The sequence below is a fragment of the Macaca fascicularis genome, chromosome 14, assembly GCF_037993035.2.
Source record: "Macaca fascicularis isolate 582-1 chromosome 14, T2T-MFA8v1.1".
Taxonomy (NCBI): domain Eukaryota; kingdom Metazoa; phylum Chordata; class Mammalia; order Primates; family Cercopithecidae; genus Macaca; species Macaca fascicularis.
Window position 1 is genome coordinate 109,927,123 of NC_088388.1, and position 18,848 is coordinate 109,945,970.

Here is an 18,848-nt window from a genome sequence, read left to right on the forward strand (position 1 = left end):
TTTAATAAAATGAATAATTTTACTGCTTCATCAAGATCATTTTTCAGTCAAACTGACATTTTCTTTTTACTGCAAGTGTATGGCAATGAAGAACAAGTCTCTAGCACATAGCTGACTGTTCAGCAGAGATGACAGGCCGAAGCTAAGGAAGGAAGTCAAAACTGAAAAAATATTCTAAAAGAATATAGATAAAGGGAAATTTATTCCTCCTACACTGGGCCTAGCACAGGTCTTTTTGTCCGTTTTCTTTGAGTTTCATCCTAAGAGGACATGTCCTTCATCCTAAGAGTGATACTTTCAGCTGTGACTTACAGAGTACAGCTGCAGGGCCTATGCCATCTGATATTTCCCTTCAAATCTGGTCACTTTAGAAAGGGACAAAAGCTGGGAACCAGGGGGCAAACTTATTCGTGAAACAAGATCATTAAAACTTTTAAATAGATTCCAGAAGCCTGGATCTGTCAGCTCCGATGCTTCTTTCAAATCAAAATATTGAGAACAACTTTATTACAATGCTTCATTTACGAATCCAATTAATAAAATCTCTTCTTACCTCCTTATGAATTTGTTATTTGCAACATGTGTTTTATGAAGTAACACTGGGTTTCTTCAAGCCACTGTTAAATCCGATGATCTTGTGAAAGGGCTGAGCACAGCATGAAATCAAAGGTCACTCTCTGTTCAAAAAGAGCAAAGATCCTCAGATGATGGCTTTTTTGAGCAAAGTTTTTTTAGCCTTTGCCTTTGGAACCCACCATGGAAGTCATGGGACTCTGGTTCATGGACTCACCATTGCACTGGAAAAGTTGATGAACCAGATTATCTAAAGTATTGCAGAAAGGTAACTTGCTCCCAGTAGGTTAGGATTGGGCAGACTCCAAAGTTGTGCTCTTGAAACACTGGAAAGACTCTTGGAGAAATCACATACAAATGAAATGATGAATGGGAAATCTAAATGAATCTATCCTGACCCAAATTTCATCCTGAACATACAGAATGCATCTATTGTAGAGAAGCTTAGGTCATCAGATATAATCATGTTATTCCAAGTTAAAAAGAGATGAGTAAATGACGAATAGGTAGAGTGCATTTTCTTCTATTTATTCAGGTCAAATAATAGTTCCAGTATCTTTACCCTTGAGCAACAAAAGAAATCCAGAGTCTATCCTTTTATACTGGAAATATCATTGAATAAGGAGACAGAGGACATGAGTTATTTTCTTGGCTTTCAACATTACTGGGTGTGACCTAAGCCAAGTTGCTCTGTTTTTCAGAGTGAAATGATCATCAGATTGTTCAGTTCCCCTAATTCACAGATCTAGTCCTCCAGTCTCATTCTCATACTTCAAAGAATCAGAGTTCACCCAAGTAAAAATGATTGTCCTTAAGATCTAGGTAAAAAAACGAACAAACAAACAAACAAAAAATGCCTTTAACCGGTGGCACACCTACCCTGCTTCCAATTTCCAAGCCTGTGGAAATCCAGAGTCTCTGAATTCTTGAGGGACTTAGATTCTCCTGGTGTCCTTACCTTCCAGGCACTTTGTTCTCTCACATGCTAGTACTGACCCTCACCTTACCAGCTGATGGAAATTTCATCCCCACCTTTGCTTTACACACACACTCACTCCACATATTTGTAATTTTCATAAAGTTTAGTGAAGATAATGAAAGTGCCACGGCCAGGTCAGGGCCCAGAGATTACAGACATTTTTTGGGCTCCTCTGTTAAAGAGACCTGGGTTAGAATTCTGGTCTATTATTTAGTTGCTTGATCCTAGGCAATTTGCTTAATCCTGATGAGTACTCTTGTCTAACTTAAAATACATTACCTCTATTATAGGATTGCTGTGACAATAAATGAGATAATGCAATACAAGTTTCTAAAAAATTCCCAGCCTTCCAAGGTCACTCTCCAAAAATAGATATAAATAAAAATACTATTGGAAGTTTCACATCTGAGAATATGAAGTACATTAAATATTCCTCCTACTAAGTACAACTAAAACCCCTGGGTAAAACAAACATAATAAGACTTTTAAAGATTGAGTGGGGAGCCTAGACTTCCCTTACAAGGCTGTAATGAGCCACCCCATTACCCCTTCCAGGATGATATCAGAAAAGGCCAGGAAAAGAACCAAGACTTTCACCATTACTCAACAATGAGGCCACTCAAATTGCAGTGGTGGTGTAGACTACCTGGGAACTGGAACTCCCACCCCCCACCAGCAGTAATGAAATGATATCGCCCCTCCTCTACTAGAGCAGTATCAGAAAAAATCAGCTAAAACATATTTAAATAACATCCATAGTCTCATGTCATAATGTCTAGATTTCAATTAAAAAAAAGTTCATCATACCAAGAATCAAGAACATCTCAAACTAATGAGGAAAATGAATCAATACATGCCAACAGATTGGCAGGGATGTCAGAATTACCTGACAAAGATATTAAAAAAGATATTATAAAAATGGTTCAAAAAACAATTATAAACGCACTTAGAATAGAGAAAGGAAAAAAGTAGAAAGCCTCAGCAAGTAAATAGAAAGTCTTATCAAAGAAATAGAAGATACAAAGAGGAACCAAGTGAAAATTTTGAAATTGAAACAAACTGCAATGGAAGCAAAAAGCTCAGTGGATGGGCTTAACACTATAATAAATGAGACATAGGGAAGAATTCGTGAACGGTATGATAGAACAATAAAAATCATCTAATCTGAACAATAGGAAGAAAATAGACTGAAAAAAGTGAACGAAGCCTCAGAGACCCGTGGGACTATAACAAAAGCTCTAACACCCATGTCAGTGGAGTTCCAGAAAGGGAGGAGAAAGAGAGTGTCTAAAAAGGACTCCAAGAAATAATTGCAGAAATTTCTCAAATTTGGCAAGACACATAAATGTACAGATTCAAGAAGCTGAGCAAACTCCAAATAGGGTAAACCTAAATAAATCAATGCCTAGACACATCATAATTAAACTTTTGAAAACTAAAAGAGAAATCTCAAAAACAGCCAATGAAAAAACAAAAACCTTACCTATATAGGAAAAATAATTCAAATGTCAGTGAATTTCTCACTAGAAACCATGAAGATCAGAAGTAAATGGCACCATATTTTTCAAGTGATGAAGGAAAAAAAAAAAACAATTGTGAAAACTCTACTTAGTCTCATACTTTACACAAAACATTACTCAAAATGGATCCCAAACTTAAATGCAAAATGTAAAACTATAAAGCTTTTAGAAAAGGCAGGATAAAATCTTGAAGGTTTAAGGCTAGGCAAAGATTTCCTAGATTTGACTCCAAAACCATGACCCATACAGGAAAAATGGATAAATTAGATTTCATCAAAAGTAAAATATTTGCTCCGCAAAAGAACCTGTTAAGATTATGTAAAGACAATACAGAATGGGAGAAAACATTTGCAAACCACATATCTAACAAAGGACTTGTCTCTAGAACATATAAATAATTCTCAAAAATAAACAGTGAAAAATAATCCAGTTGGATAATGGTCAAACGATATTTCAGTGAAGAATATTTGCCAATGAAAATGGCAAATAAGCATGTGAAAAGATGTTCAACATCATTAGCCATCAGAAATATGCAAAGTAAAACCACAATCACTGCACACAACCACACAATCTCCACACATGTAGAAGAATGGCTGAAATAAACAAACATATATATATATATGTATTTATAATATACATATAGACAACACCAAATCTGGAGGGAGTACAAGTAAACTAGATTACTCATAGGTTGCTACTGGGAATTTAAATGGTATAGACATTCTGGAAAACAGTCTCATGATTTCTTTAAAAACTAAACATGCAACTACTATACAACCCAGTAATTTGCACTCCTGGGAATTTATCCCAGAGATGTAAAGATTTATGTGTGCAAAACCCTGTGAATAAATGTTTGAAGCAGGTTTATTTGTAATACCCCAGAACTGGAAACAACCCAGATGTCCTTCAATAAGTGAACAGTTGAACAAATTGTGGTACGTCCATGCCATGGAACAGTATTCAGCAATAAAAATGAATTAGTGATACAACACAATGACCTGGATGAATCTCTAGAGAATTATGTTGAGTGAAAAAAGCCAATTTCAAAGACTATATATAGTATAATCCTATGTATATAACATTCTTGAAATGACAAAATTATAGTAGTGGTAAACAAATTAGTGATTACCAGGGGTTAAGGAGAAGACGGGGGCAGCAGAAGGGAAGTGAAAGTGACTATAAAGGAACAGACAGCTTGATGGTTTATGTGTGCTGTGGGGGTGTCCTGGGAGATAAAAATTTGCTTTCAATTTAAGTAAATCCATGCAGTCTTGTATGATTTCTGCCTTTAGAGTTCTCCTTAAATAAATATATAGCACACACCGAGATTATATAGTAAAAGCCACCTTCTATTTTCTTCTATCACTTTTATGGTTTTGCTTTTCACTCTTAACTCAATCCCTTTGTACACTGGGGATAGTAGATATGATGGGAGGTGGGATTCTATTTGATTTTTTTTTTTTCAAATATAGACTTAGCTCTTCTAATACTCGAATAGAATGGGAGAAAATATTTGCAAACGACCTATATCTAACAAAAGACTAGAATCTGGAATATATAAAGAATTCTTAAAACTAAACAGTGAAAAAAATTATTCAGTTGGATAATGTGTAAAAGACATTTCAATGAAGGATATATACAAATGGCAAATAAGTATATGAAAAAATGTTCATGTGCTTTTATCACCAATTTGAGATAGCATCTGATCATTCAAAAAATTCTTACATTTACTTATACTGTGCATATTTGGTCTTTTATATCTGTCTGTTTTACATTTTTATTTATCTCTGTGTGTAAGAATCACTACCATAAGGCATTTAGGGCCAAGAAAATGTTCCCAGTGAGAATTACCAGTCACCTGTCTTGCTATCCATGAACTCACTAGCTGGGTAACCTTTGACAAGTAGAGGTATCTGAACCTCAATTTACCTATAAAATAGAGCTAAAATACAATTCTACTTATTATATGTAGCATACTGAGATCCTCTTCCTTCAAAAGCCTACTAAGGCAAAATTTTGTAAGAAGTTATGATTACCTTGTTTAGCCCTTCCAAGCACCAAAATCTTGTTTATAACAATCTTTAAAAAAAAACTTTTGAATTTTGAGATAGTTTTGGATTTACAGAAGAGGTATAAAAATGGTACAGAGAGTTCCAAAAAATCTTTCACTCAGCTTCTTACGGTAACGTCCTATGTAAGCATAGGACAATTATCAGAACTAAGTAACCCAACTAGTATTGTACTAAGTAACCCAACTAGTATTGTACTAAGTAGCATTAGTAAAATTAGTACAATACTAATGTCTAAACTATATACTTTATTAAGATGCCACCGTATTTTTCCACTAAGGTCCATTACAATTCCATGATCCGATTCAGGATCTCATACTGCAGTTACTTGTCGTGTCTCCTTAGTGTTCTCCAGTCCATGACAGTTTCTTAGTCTTTCCTTGTTCTTTATGACCTTGACACTTTTGAAGAGTACTGCTCAGTTATTTTGATAATAGCCCTTTTCTCTCAAAATAGTTATTTTTTTAAATCAAAAGCATATCATTGGGTTCCATTTTGTTTTCTTTCCAACAGCTTTATTAAAATATAATTGACAAATTGAAATTTTATATATTCATCACCTCACCTGGTTACCATTTGTGCATGTGAGAACATTTAAATCTATTCTCTCCACAAATTTCAAGTATATAAGACAGTATTTATTACTATGCTCCCCACGCTGTACATTAGGTCTCTAGAACTTATTCCTTCCTACATATGGGTGTGGCTGGTAGACACATAGAACTAAAAGGACCACTTCTTTTTTTTTTTTTTTTTTTTGAGACAGAGTCTCACTCTGTCATCCAGGCTGTGTGCAGTATTGCAATCTCCTCTCCCTGCAACCTCCACCCCCTGAGTTCAAGTAATTCTCCCACCTCAGCCTCCTGAGTAGCTGGGACTACAGGCATGCACCACCACACTCAGCTAATTTTTGCATTTTTAGTAGAGAGGGCTTTCACCATGCTGGCTAGGCCAGTCTCGAATTCCTGGCATCAAGTGATCCGCCCATCTTGGCCTCCCAAAGTGCTGGGATTACCGGCATGAGCCACTGCGGCCGACCTAAAAGCACCACTTGATGCTGATCTTTCCTACGGCGGAGATGGGATTCCAGGGTCTTAATTATTATTTGTGCATTTTGGTTTCTAAATGCAAAAGGAAAGGTAGGCTAAAAGCTTCAGGTTGTTTCCTAAAAGAAGAAAAAAATGATGTCACTCTCTGCTCCTCTCCCCCAACACAACTGGAAAGGGTTAGCTTAGGACCATGAGTGAAACTTCCACACTTCCTTAATTTCACACATTATGCATAGTTACTATTAGCACATGTGCTTCCAATCACCCCCATCTTACAAACAGTGCAAATGTGGGTGCTGAGAGAATTGAACCTGCCAAACATACTTGACATCACAATGCCCTTGGAAAAGCTATCAGCTAAACCTAGATATATATGTACATCTCAGCAGTTCTATTTTATTAAACTCACAACATTTCCACCCAATTTAAACTCACTGTGATAGCACACGTCGTGACGGATTTGGGCGGTGGTTTCCTTTCCAGTTGGCTCTAAGAATATTGTATTAAGCCAGACCACAGTCAGATGCCAAGTCCATGATTAGCTTTCTCTTTCCACTTGGGTCTCTTTTGTTTTTTGAGCAGATATGCGGTGCTGGATACAGCCATTTGTGGGTGGGCGGAGGATGGGTTCTGTTAAAAGAGATGTGATAATGGCTGTGAAAATCCATTTAAGTGCTGCAACCCTTGTTACTTTAAATGTTATCTGTGAATTTCCTGCTAAGGTTTGCATTTCTGTAATAGTGATTGCAAACTGGTGGCCCCTGGGCCAAATATGGCTCGCAGATGTGTTTTATTTGGCCAGCTCAGTGTTATAAAAGCATCTGAATTTGTGGCCAATATTTACATATTAAGAGATTCTACACAAAAATCTAGATTTCTGTCTTCTCATGAGAAACTCAATGTGACCACATTGGGCCCACTTTTCCATGTGGCAACAATTGGCTGGGGCTGAGTTGCAGCTGGCTCTTTGAGACAGAGTATGTACCATCTGGTTAGCATAATATCTATCCAGCTTACTTCTCCCATTTATGTAACTTGCTGCATCTCTGTGAGTGTTTGGATTTTCAACACTGGTTTATCAAGATTAAGAGATGAAGGATCAAGAGAACTTAATTACCTAAGCTTCCAGTTAGACCGAGTAAGAAAAAGTATGATGAGAAAAGAAGAGTATGATAAGTTTCAGTCTGGGTTTCTTCAAAAGTAGACCTTGAGAGAAGGATTCAAGTGCCAGTAGTTTATTTGGGAAGTGAACCTAGGAAACACTGGCAGGGAAATGGAGTGGAGCTGGAGAAGAGAAGGCAACCATAAAGAATGTAATGTCAAGCAAGTAACTGCCGTGGTCACCTGAAGCTTCATCCTCCTGGAGGATTGTAGGAGATAGTGTAAAGTAGGAGCCTCAGAGTCACCCCAGCAAGGGGCAAGAAAGCAGGACAATTTGTTTGCCATTTCCATCAGGTATTGGTTGATGGCTCTCAGAAGCAGCAAATTAGCATTTCTAGTTTCCCATGTCTGTGCACAGATTGTCCCTAGAAGTCAGAGAAAGCTCTCAGGCAAATGTGCCCCAAATTGTAAATTAGTGCTATAAGCACTGAAATGTAAGACCCAGGGGGATATGTGAAGGGTACCAGCAGTACCAGCCACAGCATGCTTCCAAGGAAAGGTACAATGATGATTTTGTCCCACAGAATAGAGAGGAAGCACTTGGTATTTGCCGACCAGCAACACAAACTTTCTCTCCCTTATGATAACTGCTCATCCTCTGAAGCAAATCCTAAAGTCCCCCAAATGGGCCTTTACTTCCTGCTGCTCATGTCTAGTTCCTGAGTTAAAGGATGTATCATCCTTTGGACACAAAGGATGTCCAAAGCAAAAGAATTCTAAGGATACTAACAGTGTCTTTTGAAGTTGACAATGGGCCTTCGTCCCCTTATGCTTGGCTTGTGTTTCTTTATTCCAAAGTGAGGACATTTAAGCACTTCCCATAGTGAGCCCATGATCAGAATCCAGATGTGAGTAGGCTGCCTTCATTTTTTGATTGCTAACACTGGTGAGTCATATGAGGATTGGATGTGACTCAAGCAAGAGCCCAGTGCATGTGAATGCTTCAGTCATGCCAATGTTTCCTTTGGTGAGAATCCCTTCTAATGTCCAAGCATAGTGATATATGTTTATAGTAATTTTTTTTACTAGAATAGCAGAAAATTATGTTATGTAATTATTTACATTGAGTTTCAATTACTAATTGATCCAATCCTGCTGCTATGACAACTGGCAGCACTCAGTTACCCGATGGAAACTGACTATAATCTCCTAAAGAACAAGGGCAATATTGCCAGCACTTAGAATCTGCCTGTAGACAGTAGGTGCTTGATGAGTCCCATTACTCATTCTTTGCTGCTTGGCACATCATAAGTGCTTAACAATTGTATATTTGCTCCACATTTCTCTTCCTGCCTTTCTCTCCTCCCTCTTTGACTCAGTTTATCATTAGAGGTGGAATCAGGGGCTCATAAAAGAACAGTCTAGATGATGATATGTAGAAACAAGTTAAATGGGGTGGGAAACCACTAATTCCTTGAACATTAGGTGTCTAAGAAGGGATTTTCTTTTTTAGGTCCAGTATGTTTTCCTGAGCAGGGAAAGACTCTAAATGGCAACAAGCTGGGCTAGACATAATGCCACTTCAAGCCCTAGGTAGCCATAATGTTCGATATTGACCCTTGGCTTATAGAATTTTTTTGTGAAATTGATTTTCTCTTTGGAGAGACCTTCTTAATGTGATTTTATTAGGGTTAAACTATAATCGCACAGAAAATTATTAAATACATAGCAATTATATTCAGATTCAGTTACTCAAGAGAAACTATACAAAATCAATCCACATTGATGACATTGTTGATTATTATTTTGTACAATTGTTCAAGAAGAGTGTGCACATTCAGAATAGAGCCAAATAAAACAGCTGACCCTTGAACAACATAGGGGTTATGGACACTGGCCCACCACACAGTTGAAAATCCGCATATAACTTTTGACTTAACTACTACTAATTTAACTACTACTTAAACACTACTAGCCTTCTTTCAACCAAGAGCCTTGTTGACAACATAAACAGTAGATTAACCCATATTTAGTAGGTAGTATGTCATATGTATTATACACTGTATTCTTACAATAAAATAAGCTAGAGAAAAGAAAATGTTACTAAGAAAATCACAAAGAGGAGAAAATATATTTACTATTCATTAAGTGGAAATGCATCATCATAAAGGTCTTCATTCTCATCACCTTCACATTGAGTAGGCTGAGGAGGAGGAGGAAGAGAAGGGGCTGGTCTTGCTGTCTCAGGGTTGGCAGAGATGGAGGAAAATCCACATATTAGTAGACCTGTGCATTCAGTCCATGTAGTTCACGGGTCAGCTATAGAACATTGATTCTCAAGTGGTATGGAAGATGTGAGTGTCAGTAAAGTTGTGGGCAGGGGAACTATAGTGATAAAACATGCCAGAATCACCCGGATAACTTCTTCAAACTACGAGTCTGCTTACAGCCTGGTGCCTGATTCAGGGAGTTCTGGTCTGATATGTCACTGAGCAACAACCTCTGGAATAAGGATGCTGTGCACATGTAAAGAAAGCATAGGTTCTTCTCTCTGCTTATCCCTGGGTGGAGTGACCTCCTGTTGGCAAGAGGTGCTCCGGACATATCAGGACTGCCTTCCCAATAGGGGTATCATGTATTGCTCAGGAAGGCACGGAGCCAGTAGCGTCGATGAAGGTCAAGCCCCTCATTGTGCAGATCCCACTGGTTATGGCTCTGAGGCTCCCAGAAAGTTCCACTCACTGAAACCCCACCAGAAGTGATCAGTCCCAAGATAGTGTGAAAGAAGAGCTTCACCTAAAAACTATAATTAAAACTTTCTCTCCCACTATCCCTATGTTGTTAGCACTCTCAATTAAAGCAGAGATTTCCCTCCTGGAAATCACTGTGAGTCTGTTACAATGACTAGGTCCCTGATACAATGAAGATACTTTCCTTGAAAGAGGCAACATTCATCCAGAATTACCACTGGACCTATATTTCATATGAGGGATATTGCTTATAACTGCTCATTAATTGAGTAGTATGCATCCATTATAATAATTTGTGAAAACTACTATAGGATGTTGATATTCTTATTCCTTTCTGCAGATAAGAAAACTGAGGCACCAGTAAGGTTAAGAAACTTGCCCCCAAGATGTCATAGAGCTATTAGGTATAAGAGTCATCACTCCTGTACACTGGTGTGGATTATCTCAGGCAAGCCATCATTACCTAGTAGGGAGGAAGAAATGGTCATATGAGAGATGGGGCCAGCTTCAGCATTCTGCATATGGGGGTTTTAAGGATGACAATCTGGTTGGGGCAAGGTGGAGGTGGTTTGTTTTTTTGTTTTTTGTGTTTTTTCCAGAAAATTCACTTGGAAGCTATGGTTACATTGCAAACTCATATTTTAAAAAACTCACTTGGTTGAGTGACTTGAAGAGGAGGGTTGATGGAACTTATAGGGGAGTCTAAGATCACCAACCACCCCTGAGTAATGACCTTAAGCCACCATTAAGTTTATCCAATAGCATTTGTTTAAGCAGTTTCCATGTGCCAGGCTCTATGCTGGAAACACACAGTTGGCCCTTTGCTTAAGTCACTCAAGAAAACCAGGGGGAACGAAGTAGAACTGACCAAATTATGTCATCATTTGAAAGGTGGCAATTCAGAAATATCCAAGATTCATGGTAAGAGTAAATCTTATGGCTCTCCTTTTTATGATTCTAATCTAAATGATCATTATCATCTCTCAGGACTAGAGATTTTATTTTTCTCACAGAGTATGTGGTCTCCAGGCACACCGCTTGCATAAATCCTGAACACATTCCTCAAGGCTTTATGATGTGGGTGTGTATGTGTGTGTCTGTGTGTGTGTGTGTTTGTGTGTGTGTGTGTATTTGAGAGAGAGAGAGAACAGAGAGAGAGACGGAGACAGAAAGAGAGAGAGAATGTTACAGGGAGTATGCATGACTCCCTGCTGTGATCTGACAACATTCAGGAAATTTAGAGTTAACATTCTTACAGTCAGCAGTCACATAGGAGACTGGGCCTCAATCTCAGCATTCCTGGGCTGTTGTCAGCTTCAGGATTTCAGTGTGCCTCAGTGTCTGTTTTGTATTTAACTCTGCCCCACATATAACACCACAAGACCTGTCCGTGGTTTTGCTGTTAGAGAATGGTTAATATCTAAAGAGGGTGGGTGCCCTTACCAAGCACCCCCAGGGGAGATCTCAAGCTAGAAAGATAATGATCAGTTTCATGGAGAAAACCACACAGGCACAAACACCAGAAACTGATATTTAAACCCCTAACTCATAAGGGACCCCGCGTTTTCACATTAGCTGGCTTTGTCTGTTTCTCCTCATCAGCAAACATATGCTCTCCATGGAACCAGCCCAGCCCATCTGAACCAGTTACTATTTCTGTAAGAAGTAGGAGGGGGAGGAGAAAGGGAGAAGAAATTTTACATTACCATTCTCATGCGGTGCTATAAATATTTGCCACAGAAAGCCATGAGGTCTCATTTGCATGAATGATACCACAAAAGCCAACTGTGCCTCTGTGAACTAAGGCATCTCTCACCTTGTCCTGAGTGCACTGCTTAAATACTGGGGTGGGCTCTTTGATCAGAGAGACCTTAGTTTGACTCCCAGCTCTGCAACATAACATGGTATGACCTTGAGAAATGTAGCTGACTTCCATTTCCCAATTTCAACTATCCCATTCTCTCACCACTGCCTTTTACCTGCCAATTCCCTGCCACCACCAGTAGTTCAACAACACTTTGACTCCTATCAAGATCTTGTTCTATTGATCTATACAAGTGGTTCACCATCCCTTACCTCTTGCATGGCCTCTTTTTACTCGTTATCTATTTAAAAATTCCACGACCATTCAGTAATTCCTCTCTTGAGTATATTTTTAATTTCCTTGTCCTTCTCCTTTGGCATATTGGCTTGGCTAAATGACAAACCTCATTACATACACCTCTTTGCCTCTTCCTCACCTGAGCCTGTACAGTTAGATATGTTTGGAGAAAAACACATAATCTTACTGACTAGTCTCATTAAGTTTATGACTACCATCTTCAACTGTGCCTTCTGCTGCCTGGCAACCACTCTGCCTCCCTAGCCAGTTCACCGTCTCATTTCCCTAGCTGAGGATCTCATACATCCTCTGTTCTCCTAACCAGCCCCCCACCAACTCTCCCTCTCAATTACTGGCTCTGCTTCCTGCTTTCCTGAGAAAAATGAAGGAATCAGAAGAGAGAATTTCCACAAATCCCACTTCTGCCTCTACCCATCTCCCTAGATCTCATTTCTGTTAATGTGGATGAACATACTGTGCTCTCAGCTGAGCAAACCTTGCCACTTCTTTCTCTCCTGCATCATAGGATTTTTTTTCTGTATTCAAACCCTTCCCATACTAGCATGCTGTTATTCCGTTTTACTAAAAATCTTTCTTTTGACTCCACTTTCCTCTGTAGCTATAGCCCCCTTTCTCCCTTTCCCTTTATAGCAAGACTCTTTGAAAGAGCACTCTATACAATAGTCACTATCCCTAGTTTCTCCCAACTCTTTCTTGAACACATTCAAATCAGGGTTTTGCTCCAATGAAAGCATTCTTATTAAGACAACCAATAACTTCCATGTTTCTAAATGCAATGATAAGCACTCGGTAGATATCCTTGAATGATGAATGAGTCACTCTAAACCTCATTTTCTTCATATGTAAAATGAGATAATAATATCTACCTTTGGCATTTGTTGTGGGGACTGATGTACTATAGGCAAAGAATTTTGCAGAGTAGGTGCTAAATTATATATTAAGCAAAGGAAGTTTGCTACATTTTGAGAGGAGATATTTACCTGCAAAAACTCTGCAGCTTCCTTCAATGCTGAACCTTCAGTGAAAGGTAAGTAATCACCCCTTGCCCTTATGAAAAGATTTCCTCTCATTCCTCTAAAGATGGGAACTGTCATTTTCCTAAATTGGATATTAAATTTTGATACGTTGAAAGATGTGAAAGTATGTTGTTTGCTGATGAAATTGTGGGGCTTCCTTCCAGTGAGGGGAAGGGCGAGGCATCTGGGTTGAAGAGCCATCAGCACATTGAGTTGGTTCATTAAATAGGTCCTCCAATATAGGTGCAACCATTTGAAAATAATTGAAATCTGTTGGGGCCGGGTGCGGTGTCTCATGCCTGTAATCCCAGTACTTTGGGAGGCCTAGGCGGGCGGATCACGAGGTCAGGAGATTGAGACCATCCTGGCTAACACGGTGAAACCCTGTCTCTACTAAAAATACAAAAAATTAGACAGGCGTGGTGGCGGGCGCCTGTAGTCCCAGCTACTCGGGAGACTGAGGCAGGAGAATGGCGTGAACCCGGGAGGCGGAGCTTGCAGTGAGCCGAGATGGTGCCACTGCACTCCAGCCTGGGCGAGAGAGGGAGACTCCGTCTCAAAAAAAAAAAAAAAAAAAAAATCAGAAAGAGACAGGCATGCAAGGATAGATGGCTGAGAACTGAGCACTGCACCTATTTGGTTGAAGACAGTAAAAGGACGGAACGGTCCAGCCAATCTCATTGGCAAGTAGGTGAGCCAGGGGAAGGACTCTAGATTAAACATTTCTCTCCAAGACTCCCGTCATACCCTGCTGGAGGGAATACGCATTCCTAAAACTTTTGGGGCCAATTTGACAATGTGTTTTTAAAAAGTTTGGAACGAGCATGTTCTTTGATCTAGTCATTCAATTTCTAGGAATTTATCCTAAGGAAATAATTATGGATATGCACAGAGGTTTAGTAATAAGACAGTTTGCTACAACATGGCCCATACTATGGTTTAAAAAAAACTAGAAAAATATAAATGTTCACCAATAAGGAACTGGTTAAATGCATCATTTATTCTGTTTAACGGTATTCAATGAAGTCATTAAAAATATGCTGGAGATTATATTACATGATGTTGAAATATGTTCACAATACATTGTTAAGTGAAACAATCAAATTGCAAAACATTATGCAGAGAATGATTTACATTTTTATACGTTTTTAAGAAAAAAGTTTGAGAGACTTTGTAACCAAATAATAGTTGTGGGATCACAAGTGATTTTCATTTTCTTCTTTTTACTTATTTATATTTTAAAAATTTTCTACAAGTGTGCATTATTTATGTAATAAATGTTAAATCCACAGAGAAAGGTTCTCTCTCTAGTCAGTATAGGACCTTTTTTTCTTCCTCCTAGTCCCTAATGATCATATGCAAATGGACCAAGACTGAAGATACACACAAGTTAATAGGCACACAGCAAGAGGGGAGTGACTTGATATTTTTAAAGAATGTCCATCCGTCATTCATTTGCCAAACATTGATGTGTAAACCATGTTTGACACTATACAAGTATCTAGCCAGCAATGAGATTAACGTGGCCTCCCATCCTCATGTAGTTTTTCATTTACTAGAGAAAACAGATAGTAAGCAAATAACTATGCAAGTATGGGAATTATTACAGAAGAAAAATTTAGTTGTGACAGAGCACATAGAAGGATTTAAACCAGTCTGCAGGGTGAAACTCCGGATTTTAGACACATGGGAAGGAGCACTCCAGACTGATTCTGCCTTTCTGATTTCTCCCACGATGTGTCTAAGGGAAACTGCCAGTGTGATCTGACTGGACAATGTCCTATTGCTGGTCTCTACAGTTATAATAGAATCACAGTTCCCAGCCATGAACACTTACCACGTCAGGAGCCAGGAGACCTGCCTGGTTCAAGTCCCAGTTCTGCCGATTCTAGCTGTGTGACCTCATCAAGTCACTTCATGTCTGGTTTTACTCTCAATATTTACAGAATGAGTTGATTGGTTTAGACAACTCAACAACAACAAAAATTCTGGGACTGTGTGACTTCAGAGGGCCGGAAAGACTCACAAAAGAGGGAGGAGACCCTGGCTTGGGAACAGGTCCAAGGGTAACTAACCCGCCTTGGTTAAGGTGGGCTGGGAAAAATTAGAGAAGATTCCCAGAAGGGGCCTCAGGTCTTGAAAGATGGACAGGAATTTGCCAACATGGGAGCCTGAGGCTAGGGCCAAGACCTGAGTGTTCGTGTGGCAGGAGCCCAATTGATGTACAGGGAGAGGGATTACCGAAAGTGAGTGTGGAGAGAGGATTGTGCTCTAAGACAAAGCAGAACCATCAACATTTGAAGTAAAGAACTAATAGAAACATCTGCCTATGGTGTTGAGGACATTTGAGAGAGCCAGGCTGGAAGCATGGAGACCAGTGAGAAGACTGTCGGAATAGTGCCCAGACAGAGTGAGACACAAGAGGAGGAGATGGGAAACAACATGACACTGGACACTGCAGGTGGAGGCGGGGCTCGACGGCCAGCTGACTAAATGCAGGGAGGCAGGCGTGTGGCCTGGTCAACTGGACAGACTCATGGCAACCAGGAGGAGGGATCGACTTGGGGTGGGAGAAATTATGGATTCCACATTGGTCACATTCAGTTTGAGATGCTGTTCAGAAGCTGAAGTGGAGATTTCCAACAGGGAGTTAGATGTACAAAAGCCCCAGAGGTAGGTCTGTGTGGAAGACATATTTGAAAGCCTCAGCTTATTACCTATTCATTGAAATCATGAGTATAGGCAAGACCACCAGTGAGGAAATGGGACCAGCAATGAACTCCAGGAAACCAATATTTCAGGAACACATGGAAGAAAGGGAGTCAACAACAGCGAAGCTCGAAACAATGTCGAGAGAGATTGAGAGAGAGAGAGAAATAAAATAACTGAGTTGTAAGAAGAGAATGTCCAGGTAGGGACAAGGGAGAGGTGAAACATGGGGAGTGGCGGGGAGAGATTAGGTAACTGGGCATTATCCCTCTAGCCCAGGGTGGATTGAGGGATGGGGGGAGAAGGCTGTGCAACGCCATACACTCCTAGAAAAAGAGAGGTGGGACATTTCACCTGGAGAAAGACATTTGTTGTTTAGTTTATGACACAGGTGGAATCATCATTAATCCCTGGGACAGAGAACCATCTCCTTCTAGCAAGTTCTCCTTGAGGCAATTTCAGATTCAAGTCTGGAGGGGATCGATTCAAGTTATCTGGATATGCTTTGGCTCTGAATAGAGCCAGAATCAAGGTATTTTTAGGGATGAGCCTGAGATCCACACTCATCAGCAGGAAGCCAGCACCTGCAGGCAGGTCCTGATTCTGTAACACTCAGCCCACCCTGCATATAAGCCATGGCACCCAGGGCCATGAGAGGGAGGCTGGGTGGGATTCTCTGAACTTCTCCTTGGACAAGTGGTCATATGTCATATATGGTTATCTCCCCTCACAAGAGTGAAGTGATGTCTAATTTCATGATCTGTGCAATTTGACCTTCAGGAAAGAAACTTAAGCAGAAGTGGGCTGTGGATTTTGAGGAGATGGATGGTAGTGTAGGTATCAAAACCAACCCTTTGTTGGTTAAGGATGAGGATAACTGCCCAAGTATAAGCTGATGAGCACGCCTTTTGTCAACAATTGTTTAGTGTCTCTGCTAAGGAGGAAGCTCCTGCAGTTGATGACCTGCAGAGTAATAACACTGCATACACTTAAGTGGTAATAGTGCACTGGGGAAAATTCAACAGCATTTTCGGGAAGAATAAAGTGATTTTCAGGCCTTCAGGATTTGCTACTGACACTCAGATAATGTGGCTTCTCTGACTGGGGGATGAAATCCATCCAACACATGGCCCTTCCTGCCGCCTGAGATATGAGCCAGGCACCAGGCTGCACCCTCCCTTCCAGGGTGCACCCTCCCTTCCAGGCTGCACCCTCTCTTCCAGGCTGCTTCTCTGGAAATAGAGACCCCTCTGTTCCCCACAATATGGTTTGTACTCCCTCTTCTGCCCTCTGAGCCCCACCCCTCAGGACCTTTGTACCTGCAATTCTCTTTGCTTGAACTCTCTTCCCTCAGATACCCATCTGGCTCACCTACTGTCTTTGAGTGTCTGTCCAGTTGTCACCTTACTTTTAAGTGACTTAGAATGGCAAATCCAATTCTAAAATGGCAGCCTGCCAAACTGGCTCGGTTTCCAGTTTATCTCACTGTCATGCATATGGGGACCCTAAAACACATCACAATGACTCAGAGACTGAAACTCTGTCCCTTTCTCTTTTTTTAGCTCATTAAGCCAGTCACACAAGGCATTTTTCTGTATAAGAAAGTTCACTCAAGTTTCAGGGAAGATGGATGTCATCATGGTTTGCAATACAACAGGGCAAACAATTTTTATATTCAGGACAATGTATAATGAACTCATACACTGAACATCAGACATCCCTGTTTGTAAGTGCTTTTGGCCACTCACCTCTGGGGAGATTTTATGAACCAATTTAATCCCATGAACAACTCTGCCTTCTTTTCATACTTCTGTCTTCTCTCTCCCTTCCCTCATTCTCTACAATTTCTTTCTCTTCCCACCTCCCTTTTCACCCCCCTTAGGAACTCAAATTTTTTTCTCCCTCTACTGTGAAGAGCAATTCAGTTCTCTCCAGCTCCAACTCACAACCTCCAGGTCCATTTTTGTAGATCGAAGCCCATTCACATGCACATCAGAATGAAAGGAGCTTCACTGAACAAAACCCCATCTTCCTCTGACTGCAACTGCACCTGTTACTAGTAATAGCTTATTTCTATTCTCATGGAGGAAATAAAGGTCCAGTTTTAACCTATAAAGCCAGGCAAATGGTGGGTCCATTCTGCTGTTAAAAAAAAAAAAAAAAAAGAAATCCTTTATATGAGTTTATTATACATTGTCCTGAATATAAATGTGGTGTCTCCACAGGGAAAGGTTCTAGGAGACAGATAATTTGGCAAACATTGCAGTCATCTAGGTAATAATGTCATCAGTGCCCGCAGGTGAAGGAGATAATAGCACAAGACACTCAGACAAGTCAGCCTCAGAGGAGGGAGACATTTACTTGAGAGTCTGTTTATGTGCTTTACAGACCAAAGTTACCAGGAGCACATTCCTGCGTCCCCTTGGCAGAGGTTCTGAGCAGCCTATAAAGCTCAGCACATAGTAGATGCTCAATAAATACAGATTGAGGGCCAGGCACGGTGGCTCACGCCAGTAATCCCAGCACTCTGGGAGGCCGAGGTAGGTGGATCACTTGAGGTCAGGAGTTCAAGACCAGCCTGGCCAACATAGCGAAACTCTGTCTCCACTAAAAATACAAAAATTAGCCGGGTGTGGTAGGCACCTATAATCTCATCTACTCAGGAGGCTAAGGCAGGAGGATTGCTTGCACCCGGGAGGCAGAGGTTGCGGTGAGCTGAGATTGCACCACTGCACTCTGGCGACAGAGTGAATAAGACTCCATCTCAAAAAATAAAATAAAATAATAAAATAAAATAAAATCACGGAGTGAATGGAGGACTGAAGGAATGGACGGCCCCATTCACTGAGTAAGTTCCACCACAGCAGGTGTTTTAATAATACACCAGTAGGAAAGTATAGCAGAAATGATTCCATATGGATGTGGACAATCTGCATTTTCTACAGCACAGGCAGAGACAG

General features: G+C 40.2%; 1 long non-coding RNA gene across 1 annotated transcript in view; it reads right to left on the reverse strand.

The window, feature by feature from the left end:
* Positions 1 to 18,848, reverse strand: part of LOC123568693 (uncharacterized) — a 260,027-nt gene that overhangs the window by 173,249 nt on the left and 67,930 nt on the right. The window contains exon 3 of the long non-coding RNA XR_012423688.1: positions 6,626 to 6,820. This is a non-coding gene — a long non-coding RNA (uncharacterized lncRNA). The remainder of the gene's footprint in view (positions 1 to 6,625; positions 6,821 to 18,848) is intronic.